Source organism: Beta vulgaris, chromosome 2 (genome assembly GCF_026745355.1).
Source record: "Beta vulgaris subsp. vulgaris cultivar EL10 chromosome 2, EL10.2, whole genome shotgun sequence".
Classification (NCBI taxonomy): domain Eukaryota; kingdom Viridiplantae; phylum Streptophyta; class Magnoliopsida; order Caryophyllales; family Amaranthaceae; genus Beta; species Beta vulgaris.
Window position 1 is genome coordinate 14381654 of NC_079203.1, and position 14996 is coordinate 14396649.

A 14996-nucleotide genomic window follows, 5' to 3' on the forward strand; every position below is an offset into this window, starting at 1 on the left:
TCATTACTTGGATATGCAATTTATCATTTATAATTACTTTTAAAATATTTTTAGATAACTATTTGTGAGTATTTAAATACTTCTTACTCACCAAATTAAGATGAACGTAGATACATACTTTCATAATTTTATTTTTCATTTTTTTTAATAGCGAGTAATAATTATGCCTAAAATGTCACCGCACAAATAATATGCAAAAAAAGCTAGTATATATATGAAGAACAAAAGCTATATGAGATTTAGCTTGTTAAATATGTTTTAAGATATAGTTTTAAATATAAGCATTTTATAATTTTTACTTATCTGCAATTTATTATTATATATATATTCATAGGAAACAATCTACATTTTTTTTCCAATATTCATGTAGATGTTAAGAAAAATGAGCATTCATTAACAAGTCATATGCACATCAGCACATGCAAGACAGGAATTAGCAAAGTTTAAGGTTTAATTTCTAACCATGTATTTGTTTGAGATTTAAAAGGGGGTTGGGATTGTATGTCTTGTGATGGCTCCTAGGTGGAGGTCCTATTCTGAATAGTTCAAAAGATTTCTTTTTAGCTTTAAAAAAAATATGCACATGCAATACATATGTGTATGTACTGTACACTACCTCACATTTTTTACCAAATAAATTAGTCAAATTACTCACCTTTCACAATAGAGCAAATGAGGCAAACAAAGAGGATGACAAATTTTCTTTTTATCGTGGCCATCTTGTGCCTTCGAAATTGGAGAGCATGAGTTATAATTTTTTCCTTGTCTTTTTCTTTGACACATGCTCATTGTTATATACAGGACCATACAATTTATACATGCGCATGTCTATGAAGTTGTAAACATGGTAAAGGATATGAAAGATACGCAGATTATAAATTAATGGAAATTTGAGGTAAATATGGAATCACATAATATTAGCGAACTAAATCAAAGGGTATCTCTATTAATTTTGTACATAAAAGATATGTGCATTACAAACGAATTTGGAAAAATTGAGGTACATAAAGAAGCGAGATACTCCTCCTTTTTTATAATAAAGGTTTCTGTATTTGAGGTTTTTTTTTTAGGAGAGGTTACTGTATTTGAGGTTGATTACACTAGTTAAAGTTGTTTATACTACTCCTATATGCACGCTATGCGTGCGAAACAAATAAAAGGTCAATTGCGTAATAATATATATGAAAAATTATTCATAAAGTTCATTGTATATTTTTCCTTTGTTTTTTGAAAGCCAATAAATCGACAATGATGTAATATTTTGTTAATTGAGGATATAATGATAAAAGATGGTAAATTTGTATTTTATTACTTAAGTCTTGTTCTCTTCGGCATAGAACAGCTGAGCTGAACCGAATTGAACTGAGCTGAACCGAACTGAACTGAACTAGAAAGTAACCTGCCTCCTAAATTCCAACATATAATATGTAGAACGACTTACGCATAAACTTAAAGTACGCATTGGATAAATCACCCAATAGCAACATACAATGATGATAATGGAAACCAATTAATTATCTCAGTCATTAATCCCAACCTCTATATATACAACTCAAACAAAGATGCAAAGAAACAGAGGAGTTTCATTATTTTGTTTGATTGATTCTTATTGGATACTACTATGACTTGCACTTGCAGAAGGTACAGAAAGATCTTGCATAAGGCCCTGAGGTTCTGCACTAGGATCATTAGCACGTCGAATAAGCATTAGCATAGCCACTACATCCTTCATGGTGGGGCGATCCTCAACTCGTCTGGAAACACAATATAAAGAGATATTCAACATTTCTTGCATCTCAAGAAGTATATCAGGATCAGATCCTTTAAGCTTTTCGTCAATAATGTGTGTTGGATCACCTTTTCTTCGCATATGGTCTTGTACCTATTGCACAAGGTTTGACCCTTCAGGAAAGATGTCTAATGGATGTTTTCCGGTTAAACTCTCGAGAATAAGCACCCCAAAACTATATACGCCACTATTCAATGTAATTCGATCTCGGCGTCAAAGCAAGTTCTGTACCACACAAAAAAATGCACAACAATTAATAATCACAGAAAATATATTATAGCTAAGAGTACAAGCACATGAGTATAAGTATATGCATCAAATGATTGCAAATAAGGAGCATACCAGGTGCCATGTATTTATACGATCCAACAAAGTGGCGTCTTTCATTCATTTCCGAATTGGAAGCAGAAACAGCTAGCCCAAAATCAGCCAAATAAGGTTCATGTTCTGGTCCCAACAAAACATTCAAGGTTTTGACATCCCTATGTATTATTGGAGGATGGCAGTCATGATGCAGATAAGCAAGTGCATGAGCCACCCAGAACAACGTTATATCGGACTTCCCATTCTCCCCTATATTTGTCGTCTCTGCACCATGAAGGAGCAAGCTTAAGCTTCCATTTGGTACGTAATCAAAGAACAAAAGCTGTATACTTCTCTTATAAGCCCGCCCAAGAAGCTTCACTATATTCTTGTGGCGAATATAACCTTGAATTTGAACTTCTGAGGTCGATACCGCTCTTTCTTCTATACATAACTTTTTTTACAGCTATTCTGATCTCTCTACGTTAGGCAAACAAGCCCTATATACAATACTAGAGCTCCCAAATCCAATCACATTTTCCGAGTTCAAGTTACTTATTAAATATTCAATTGAGAGGTCTATATTTTGGTAAAGCGTAACATTCCAATTATCCTCCTCAATCAGATTTGGATCAACCATTGTTTTACCACAAAATTTGATGTAATTTATGGATGCCAATAGTATTAAGACCACACTAATGCACGTTAAGATTGAAGTAATCAACTTCACACTAAGATCAACATGGTGGACATGTGGCTGAGTCGGATGCACTAGCCTATTAGAAGGAGAAAGATACGTATTTCCAGCAAGATTATGTGGAGGGAGTTGGTGAAAGAAAAGGGTATTTGGCACTTCACCGGAGAAATTATTAAAAGAGACATCTAATGTCATAAGGCTTGCTAGACTTGTAAAGACATCTAACTTACCATTAAGTTGGTTATGAGAAATATCAATGGTTGTTAGCTTACCTAAGCCAGATAATTGAAATGGAACGTCACCTGACAATAGGTTGAAGCTAAGGTTCATAGAGATTTCCAAAGAAGAGAGTTGACCGAGTTCCTTTGGAATCTCCCCTGTCAAGCAATTGTTTCCCAAATCCAACAACAACATTTTATTACAATATTTTATTTGATGAGGAATTCCACCAGAAATTTTGTTGTTTAGAATAAGTTTTGTTAGATTATTCAAAGAACAAACTTTTCGATATGCTTCCTGAAAGGAAGTTCTCCTGCAAGGATAAAAGTTTGAGGTTGGAGCAGTTTCGAAGGTCATCAGGAATAGTACCAACAAGGCTATTATTCCATAAAAGCATATGTAGAAGATTTTGAAGTTGTCCTATGCTCTTTGGAATTGAGCCTGAAATCAAGTTACTTTCCAGATATAGATATTGCAACTTAGTGCAATTTCCAAGCTCTTTTGGAAGTGAACCAGAAAGTAGCTAATTATATATATATATATATATATATATATATATATATATATATATTATATTATATATAATATATATTATATATATATATATATATATGTATGTATGTATTTATTGTTTGGATTCTCTTCAGGTATCCTATAGATGATGGTAGGCTACCTGAAATACTCATATGAGCAAGTCCGAGCATGACCAAGTTAGTACAATTGTCGATATCGAACGGGAGTTCTCCCGTGAGATTTTGATTACCACCAGCTCGAAACAATTGAAGCTTACTTAAAGTGCCAATGCTTTTCGGGATTTTGCCAGAGAGAAAATTATTACTAAGTGAAAGAGATATAATAAGGTTTTAAGGTTCCCAATGCACAAAGGGATAGAAACTTCAATATAATTAAAGTCAAGTGCAAGAATCTGTAAGTTGTTTAACATACAGAGTTCATCAGGGATATTTCCTAAGACATTATTGTTGCTTATATTAATCAAAGTTAAGCATTCAATGGCTCCCCACTCTTTCGGGATGTTGTTGGTGAGATTTGTGGATGATAAAATAAGGGTGGTAAGATTTTTGAGGGGTTGTAAAGTGGAAGGCAATGGACCATGCAACTCAATCGATTGCAAAACTAGTTCAACAACTTGTCCATTTTCATTGCACCGAATACCAAACCAATTGCAAGGATTTGGGTTCGAAAGGTTCCAGAAATCGAATGTGTTTGTTGTGGTGTCTAAAGTGTTACTCCATGATACAAGAGCTTGGCCTTGTATATCGATGGAGTGTGCTAAGGTGAATTAGGTAACCAACAATAATATTGCATAGGCGAAATTAGTAAAATAAGGAGAAAGTGAGACAAGATTTCTCAGAGATGATGACATAGTTGGAGCAAAAAACTTTGGAAATTTGTGTTGTTACTCAAAAAGAATAGAATGAGCTTAGAGATTTAGACTGAAAGGAAGACAGTTTGTTGTTTTCTGAGTATGATATCATGGGAATACATGCATATATATAGAAGTCGGAAGTTATAATGTAGGTGTCAAGTGGACAAGTAAGATATCGTTGTTGGGGGGTCTTTTCCATTTTTAGCTAATTCAAGGCTCAAACTAGTAATCCAATTACTTAATCAGTTAATCTCTTTTTAACTCAAGAAAATTCCGTTTTACCAAAAAAGAACTGGTCTTTACACTGAATCTGCCCATGCTTAAGACCACAACATGTCAACAATATGATTTCACAAAGAAAATATATTTTCACAAAAATAGGGAAATGCTTCCCTGTGGTTCTCTAAATTATGGCATAATCCCCACAATCATTGAGTTTTAAAAAAGAACAGTTGCAAAAACATGATCTTACTCCCATTATAAGAATAATATTACTGATGATTTGAATTCGTAAGGTACTCAAACATTCACAATTCACAACTGTACTTAAAATTAGAAGAAAAAAAAATTAAGAGAGAAAGAAAAACTTAACTCTACAGCCGCCCAAAGCACAACGCCACCACCACATAAGTCCACGACACTTGTAAGCATCCGATTCCGAGGACCATTCCTCCGAAGCTGATTCGAAAACAAAGAAAAAATATTCATTTCTTTAATCATCTTTGTACCCAACATATTAGAACAAAAGATGATGATGATTGATGACTGATATCACACCAGAGAAGGGGATAGAGGATAGAGGATAGAGGAAAGTTGGAAAGTTGGAAAGTTGGAAAGCAATACTTTTCTCATTTACTGCAACATTTCTTCTTTTCTTTTTGCAAAACATTAGGACTTTTGATAATAAATTAGTTGTTGTTTCGGGCGATACGTCTCAAATTATTTATAAATGTGTATTTGAAATCTTCAAAAATAAAAATAATATTTTGTTTGAAATGATTTTTTCTCTCACAAAAAAAAGGTCATGGATTCAAATCTTGAAACAAACATTTTATTGTTTAATGTCCCATTTGATTGTGTGGGAAAGGAGAAAGTACATTTAACAACATGACATTTGTTTGTCTTGGATTTTAAATATATATATATATATATATATATATATATATATATATATACATATATCTCGAAAAAATTTGTTTTGATAACATTATTATACTTTGAAGTAATTTTTTGTGGAACTTTCACTTTGAAAGCCAAATATATTACTATCTTCGTTTCTTTTTAATTGATACACTTTGACATTTTATACTATTCATAAATTTCACTTTGACCATTGTATGTCATTTATATGTGAATAAGAACATAGTCACGTGGGATCTTGTTAAATTCGTCGTAACATGTATTTTATGATTGTATTTTTTATAATTTTTACAAATACAAAACTAAAGATATACTTCCTTCGTTCCATAATAAGTAAAACATATGAATTGGACACAAGATTTAATAAACATCATTTTCAAAAGGCAAAAAGTCATAAAATACCCTTTTCATTATCAAAAGCAGGAGAGAGAGAAAAGCAAACCACACAAGTTTGTGATGAATACCCTTGTCATTTTGTCACTTTCTTTTTTTCATTTAAAATATGTTTCACTTATTTTAAAACGTTCTAACATAGTAAGTGTTTCACTTATTATGGAATGGATGAAGTATGTCCTAAAATTTTATATTGACATGCATGAAAAGAGTAAGTGTAACAATTAAAAAGAAACAGAAGAAGTACTAAAAGAAATCTAGTATTGCACTTGTCTATAACTCTATGTTAATTTATGTAAATTTATTAGTGTACTTACTACTTAGTTTAAAACTTGTTTTCTTAAGGTCAATATGACAAAAACTCAAAAATGTTATATTCTTACTTTTAATTCCATGATCTGATAAAGAAATCTTGGTGCTAATAATAAGGTCAGCATAGAGAAAAAAATTCCATGATCTGATAAAGAAATCTTGGTGTTACTAATAAGGTCAGCATAGAGAAAAAAAAAACTTGAGTGTTGTAGATTACAAATATAGCTTGAGTTATAATACAATTAGCAATCTTGTCAATGTATCTTTTCAATAATTCATGTCACTTTAACTTTATGTAAAATCATCAGCATTATGCACCCGAATCATGAAAAATTATTGTCTCATTCTCGGCATGGCAACCAAAACCAATACCATAGTTTTTCTAAAAATTGAGATAAAACGAGAAGTTAGTTCTTGATGGGAGAGTGAATATTATATTATTTAATGTTGATATTTTGAACTATATGTTGAGATGGATCCAACAACATCATACATGATTATATTTTATTTTACATAATTTCATAAACATTGAAATATTATGTTGGGGGCTAAAAAGTGTAGACATTTTATCCTGATATGGGGCGTGAGTTCCCCTACCCCATCACCATATAACACACTTTTTTATCCTAATTATTTGCCATTAATGCTTAGGGAATTAGAGATGCAAACCAACTACTCCCCCGTTCTAAAATATAGTTTCCATTTCCCTTTTCTCATAGTAATTTATGCAAATAGAATATAAGAGGGATATTAAAGAGTTTTTGTTTATTTAAATATATTTTGTATGGAAAAAGATGATTTTAGGAGAGAGAATGAAGAATAATTGGTGAAAGAACATTAATTATAACGTTTTGGTTGAATAAACAAAGGAAAAATAAAATTTAAGAAGCAAATAAATGATGGGACACGATTTTTCTAGACAAAGTACGGAAAAATATGGAACTAAATATGGAAATGAGAACTATATTTTGGGACACACAAATATTTTGGAACGGAGAGAGTATTACATTTCATAAGAGACACAAGTGTTTAACTTTTAGAGGCTATATATAATATGTTTCCTACACTTTTTCATAATTAAAATAATCAACCACTATCAAAGAATAAACAATTTCTGTCAAAAGAAAAAAAAAAAGTTAAGGAGAATGATGAATTACTTTGACAATTCGCTAATCAGCAGAATTTTTTTTTTTTGAATGATTAAGTATGAAATACTACTGTTTCCAGAATAAATTATACAATACTACTTGTAAATGTTCAATCTAATACAATAACTAATAGCACAACCTTAGATGTACTTGTGAGATAACAAGACAAGTGAGTCATAAGATAATAATAACTTAATAAGTAATTTTTCTAGAAGTATATTATTCTATGTACTCCCTAGTCTATCCGTCTTAATAGATTTCTTAAATCTCATTTGAGCATCATTCATAGGTAAGGAAAATATTTAAAAGAAATTCCAATATATATAAGAAAAAGCATAGTCATATGCGTCTTGCTTGATTCTACTCATAGTGTATATTAGAAAATTCAAACTTTTATAATTAAGGATTATTAACGATGCAAACGTACATCTGAGAAATGAAAAATCTATTGTATTTTTTTTTTGTTCTTTTTTGCAGAAGGCTCGTTAAGTTAGTTTTACGTATTGAACTTTACTACTTTAGCGACTTTTAGCAACTAATTTGAACTCCTTTTTTCTAATATATTGGGTACCAAAGTTAATGAAATCACATGACACATAACCTACTACAACAGATTGGTTACCAGTTAGGCCCAATTAAAATGATAAACAGCAATAGTTGGATCTTCTAAAGAATAATCAATAATTGGGTTCTATAAAAAATAATGATACATAATTGAAACCCTAGGGTCAATTTTTCCTATACACACAAAAGAAAAATCCAAATAATTCTTTACCACATTCCAAATGTTTTACACATATTATGTCAAAACTCAAAAGGATGACAAATGGACGCTAATGGTGCTTTATTTGAATAGTTATATTATGATAAAACCAAACATAAGTACTTCAGTATAATTTACTCGCGATAGCTAAAGTATAGTCTATAATAAAGAACTTTGAATGTGCATAAGGTATTATTACTTATTTTTATGTGACAACCAATAAGTTAAAAGTCATAAGTGATCAACTACGAAGCATCTGCATGTCCAGAAAGTTAGGGTCCCAATAAGCCCAATAAGTCGTTTTAATCTAAAGCCAAATGCAAGCTCTAGCATACTTTTATTCATGATAGCTACGTACATTCTACAATAAAGAACTTTGAATGGGCATAAGGTGCTATTGATTTTTTTTTTTTTTACCAACCAATAGGTTATAACTTATAACTGATCAACCAATAAACATCTGTATGTCCAATGTCTTTTCCTTTTATTTTTTTTATTAGGAAATTAAGTTAGTCCAAAGGCTAACTCCTACAAGCCTACTAGCATATAGAAAATACCAACACATTGGCTGGTAAGGCATGCATAACATACTAAGGAAATACCCCAGCATAATGCTGGGGGTAAGGATCGAACCCTTGACCTCAAGGGCCAAGGTGGAGCGCTCTACTCACTTGAGTTAACTCCTATCCTTGATATGTCCAATGTCTTAGGATTCCAATAAGTCGCTTTAATTTAGAGCCAAATACATACTCCATCATAATTTATTCACGATAGCTAAGTAGAGTTTACAATAAAGTACTTTAAATGGGTATAAGGTGTTATTGCTATTTTTATGTGACCAGATAATAAGTTACAACTTTTAAGTAATCATCCAATAATCATTTGTATGTCCAATATCTTCGGATTCCAATCATTCGCTTTAATTTAGAGCCACATACATACTCTAGCATAATTTATTCACGATTGCTAAGTATACTCTACAACAAAGAACTTTGAATGGGCATAAGGTGTCATTTCTTATTTTTATGTGACCAACTAATAAGTTATACTTTATAAGTCATCAACCAATAAGCATCTGTATGGCCCATGTTCGAGGACTCAATAAGTCGCTTTAATTTAGAGCCAAGTACAAAAGTGAACAAACAATTGATAGTATCGACGGAAAAGAATAAATGAAAATTTAGGGACCAAAAGAACATAGATGGAGGATCCCACAACGTGCGCCACATATATTGCGATAGGTCCATATCGAAGCTTTGAGACTTGCTCGGCACAATCACCCATATACTCCATGTAGTACATTTTGTATTTAGTTGGGTTAAGTTTATCCTTATAAGCTAATGAGGAGTGATAAAACAAGAGCAGCTTTGGTCTATTTGGACCAAAGACTGGTTTTGTGGCTTTAATAAGAAATTCATAATTTTACCTGAAGGTGGAGGTGATTAGTAACTTTAAACATACAACAAACATTATTACAAAGAAAGCAGTAAAACTGTATGATTCAGAACTGAAAAGTAATTAAATATGTATTGGCTTATGAGGAGTGATAAAACAAGATCATCTTTGGTCCTAATAAAATAAGGACTAAAGTGTAAAAAAATTTTTACAAAGGAGTTGAGTAAAAGGGACAAATGTATGCTATTTAAACAAGATTAATATGTTCAACTAGTGTCTTCATATATAAAACAAGTGTCTTCATAAAAAAACAAGTGTGTCTGTATATCTAAACAAGTGTATGCTAATTTTAAAAAATCGGTAAAAAATCAGAATACCTTTTACTCAACTCCTTTATAAATATTTTTTTGCACTTTAGTCCTTACTTTGGTCCAAATTCCTTCGTGATATCAAATCCAACTAATAAATGAGCAAAAGTAACATTCTGTTGATGAGTGGTACACTCCCCGTCATAGACTGAAATGTCAATCATACTCCATTTTCAGCTCAAAGATTCATGACCCCAATAGTTCAAAGGCAAGTTATAGAGCCTAATCCACAAAGGAATGACTCTTATAGGATCTCCATCTGAAAATCCAAAACTTTAATCACTAGGGGTCGGCTGTTAATCTTGTGGGGCCTAGCATAAAGAATTTAAGTCCTATCCTCAATACTTGCAAACTTGACGATAAAATACCCCTTATCATGAAAGAAGACTCTAGGATTTGACATATGATTCCAAGATTGCTCAACATATCTAGTAATAACACTAATAGATGGTGTTTGCCCCACTACATACAAAATTACAGCAGTAGACCAAAATTCTAAAAGATCATCTACTTCAGATTGAGGGAGTTAGGTTACTTTTTTTTACCTTCCTTTACCAGTGGTGGGATGAACTTGAGAGATACTCCCTTAGCTATGAGTAATTCCTTGCTTCAACAGTGGACCACTTGGTTACAGGGGCTCCGATCGCTTAGAAGCTCCTCCTTTGTCTTGTGGAATCTCTGTCCCCAAATCACTCGCCTCGTCATTAGTAGCTCCAACATCAGTTTCTTCTAGAATAACCTATGGCTCCTTGATTTGCATAGGCTTTTCCTTCGATGTATATCAGAGGAGGACTCACCCGTGCCCTAGATTTATGAGCCTTGAAGGTTTCATTAATCGCATGATAGCTTGTATGGCAGGCGAAGCATTAGCAGTAACTTCACGAGTTATTGTTACATTGGCTTCCTTAGAAGGTAAAACAAAACTGTTATCTTTATTACCTTCCTTAACTTGATTAGCTTGAGGAGAAAGCTGGGGGTTTTTTCGACGACCCATCGAGGACAAGCAACAACTAGCTTAAGACCTAAGCAATCGTCCTTTCACCATGGAGAGAAAACCCTGAAAATACTAATTATTAGTGAGAACATATATTAAGTTCTTTCTTAGATGTATAAATTATGAAAGAAACAAAAATAAAGTTTGAGAGTTTAAACCATAGAAGAAGATGGTAGGCAAGAAATGTTGGTTATCTTAGCTACTATAAAATAAAAATAAAATAAAAATAATAAAGCTAAAGGAAATGACATAAAAGCCAAAAGACCAAATATATAAGGAAAAATTTCATAAACAACTTCCTATAATCATTTTTTTTTTTGAAAAAACTACCTTATATAATAAATTTCTTTCAATATACTTCCATTTTATCGTTAATGGGGTTTAAACACTAATAATTGAGTTACCGTAAATTGCTTTTCTTTCTTCCCTTCTCGTTTCTCTCCTTTTTTTTCTTGCGACCCCACCGACAATAACACCTGCGACGATCATATATTGATTAATATTAAATATAAACGTAAAGTGGTAGTATATTGAAGTGAATTTGTTATATAAGGTAGTTTTTTAAAAGGTGTTTTTTTGAAAAAAAAATTGCTTATAAAAAGTAAATTTTGCCGATAATAAAAAAGCAAAAGATTGAAAAGACAAGTTTTCTCATAGTCGGTTGTGCATTATTCTCTCTTGTTTTTGCATGTCTTTGAAAGACAACATCATTATAGGTGTATTTCCTTCACCTTAAAATTAAAGAAATTTTTAGGTCTAATAAGTTTAGATCAGGTGTAACAAAACACTCAAAATAAGTTCCAATAAAGATCAACCAGGTCTAATAAGTTTAGTTCATATAAATTCAGGTTTTTTCAAGTAAAGAGAACACACCCTATTTCAGATAAATAAATTAAGAGAGGAGAGTTGATGAAGTCGTGAAGCTAGTATTTTCAATTCTATTTTTCATAGAATTAAATGAGTTTAGGGTTACATTGAAGGATAAGTTTGTTTCAATTTTGAGTAACATTAATCAATTTAAGGAAATCTTTTATTGGTTTAAGGGTGACTTTATAGTTTATTTTTAAGATAACTTTAATTAATTTGAAAAGCAAATTTCCTAACCAAAGTAAGTGTAAAACTTTGATTAGTTTTATGGTAACTTTGATGAATATATAAAATATCAATTATTTAGTTAATTTCAGGATAATTTTGATTATTTTTCGGGTAACTTTAATTAATAGAGGGGTAACTTTGATTAATTAAATAAGGGTAACTTTGATTAGTTTTAGGTTAACTTTGGTCAGTTTTAGGGTGACTTTAGTTCACTTTTAGGGTGACTTCATGTATTGTTAGTGTAACACCGCCAAATTTCTCTTTTTTGGAAAACTTATTTTTAATATAAAACTCCTTGAGAAATTAAACTTGAGAGTATTACCGCCACGTGATAACATTAAATGCTTTAATACTAACTACTAACTGAACTATAAACTAATGCAGCGAAAATAACTTAAATTACTCCTCTTTATTCATATATGTAAACTTTATTGTACAACTATGACGACAATAATGGAAATAAAAAAAATAAAATAACAACTCCTTGACTAGTTATGATTCCCCACTAGCTCCCCCATATGAAAGTATGCATCATATCAACCTGGAAATTATGCTCGCCAAAATAGGATCATCAAAGGGACAAAGCCATAAAACAAAATAAAAGCGTGTTAGTAAAAATATTGAGTACATGTACATGCGCAATATTAAACACTTTATTTAATTAAACTTTTGAAATATTTAATTTCAAAAAACCTTTCTTGGATACTTGATAATACTTATATAATATAAAGTATATAACCTTGAACAAAAATCCTTTTTCCTTGCCTAGGTACCTTTTTTAAAGTGTGCACACCCCCCAAGTTTAGTATTCCTTTATGAGTCTGTTACGAGAGGTTACTACCTTGTCCACATGACTTAACAAAAAGTACATGGGTAAATTATATAATAGCTACCGTTCTTACTAATAAATAACAAGTCGTTGCCTCTTTATAATTGTGATCATGAAAGATCATATAACTAATAAAAATCCTTCTGAAATAATCCACCTACAAAAAGAATAATAATTCTTACTAATTTAGCCATATAAAGGCATAAATAAAATAACCTGTTTAAGAGGTAACTTTTGAAAAATAATAATAATTCAAAAACTCTCCTTTTTAATATTTAAACATGCATTTAAATATCAAACTCCTTGTAAATTATATGAACATAGATTAAAAGATCAAACTTTATAATAATATTGAACTAAAGGCATGATTCAAGTGCATAATAAAATTAATAAACATTCAAACATGTTCAGACAAAACACTTGCCGTTCATAATAAAACTCATAAAAAACATGGACTTCAATCCAAATATTTTCCTAAAAACATGATACAAAGGTTGCAAAATAATTATTAAAGATCTACATATACAAGCACCTTGAAAATTAATAATTACTAGGGAGGAAGAGAAATGTAGCTTAAGAGGGAGAGAGAGTTTAAACTTGAGAAAAAAATATTTATTTCTCAAATTTGGAGTGAAGAATATGATGGGTGGAGACCCCTATTTATACTGGTTGGATAGGTAGAATAGGAATAGGACTAGGAAACTAAAAGATAAGTTCAGAAAAAAAGATAAACTAATCTAGCTAAGATATAGCTAAAATTTAAGATTATCCAACTAAAATTTGGAAAAGATATAAATTATCTCATAATACATAATTATATAAGGTAAAATAAGTAAAATATAAGTAAAAAGATAACAAAAGATAACCAAAACCTTATCAAACTATCGTGTGATATAGGCGGAATTCATTTTTTTTTCTTTTCTTTTTATAAAACTTATTTTTTCTCTTTTTTATGTAATTCTTTTTAGATTTTGTTTTAAGAAATACCTTCAACTACTAAACTAACTCCATGGAATATAATTTTTAAACTTAGGCCTAATATATAATTTGGGCTCGAATTTATTTGAAAACCCCGTAATATATCTTAAAAGTTTATTTAAAACCTTTATAATTAATAATAAACCTCTTTAATAAATAAAACCCTTTTAAAAATTATAATTAATAACTTACGAAAAATACGAAGTATTACAGTTAGAGTAACTTTTTTAGTTAATATTGGCGTAACTTTGATTTTTTTTTTAGGAGTAACTTTGATTATTTTAGGATAATGTTAATTAATGTTAGGGTAAAAAATTTAAATAAATACTTCCTCCATTTCATACTACATTGCAAAGACATAACTTTAATCATTAAATATCTCTATTTGCTTATAATTATAAGTAAAATTGTGAAAAGTTAATATCTTGAAACCATATGTCGAGATGAATCTAAAAAGATCCTATACGACTATCTTCTTTTTATGTTGACTTAGCAAAACACAGTTCGACGAGAGTGGGCGAATATAATGTAAAAGTCAAAATGTTTCACACATATTGAAATGGAGGAAGTATATATAGCTTTGATTAGCTTGAGGGTAACTTTAATCTCTATTATATAAGGGAAGGGGGAGCAATGGTGTCCTCATTTGAAATGCCTATATATATTGCCCCCCTTCCCTTGCTAATCAAAGCTATATATACTTCCTCCATTTCAATATGTGTGAAACATTTTGACTTTTACATTATATTCGAATGGTGTCCTCATTTGAAATGCCTATATTCCCCCCTTCCCTTGCTAAATTACAAAAGGATTGTCAAAATCAAAATCGACACTCAAAGAAAACTACCGAAAATTTATTTACAACACTCACTTACAAAGCACTCACAAATCACTTAAAAGAAGATACTTTACACATCACTCATACAATTGAGAAAATCACATTATAAAAATCACGCAAATCACTCAAATAATCAAGAAACTTTATTAAAACTTAAAATTAACGTACAAACTAAAACTAATAACCTAGAACGTCAATACATACAAAAATATTTACAAAAATTTACTTACAAATCACTATTTTCAAGAACCATTAATAATTAATGGTGGGTTGTAACACCCCGATAATTCTCTTTTTCTAGAAATAACTTTATAATAAACCTTAGAGAATTACCCAGGCATTATCGCC

At 30.8% G+C, this 14996-nt stretch overlaps 1 long non-coding RNA gene across 1 annotated transcript; it reads right to left on the minus strand.

Annotated features, from left to right (window-relative positions):
• Positions 1-1277: 1277 nt before the first annotated feature.
• LOC104887281 (uncharacterized) lies at positions 1278-5252 on the minus strand. Its single transcript, XR_007270995.2, has 2 exons — positions 4988-5252; positions 1278-2014 (listed from the first exon to the last, which is right to left on the minus strand). It is a non-coding gene; the product is annotated as an uncharacterized LOC104887281 (long non-coding RNA).
• Positions 5253-14996: the final 9744 nt, after the last annotated feature.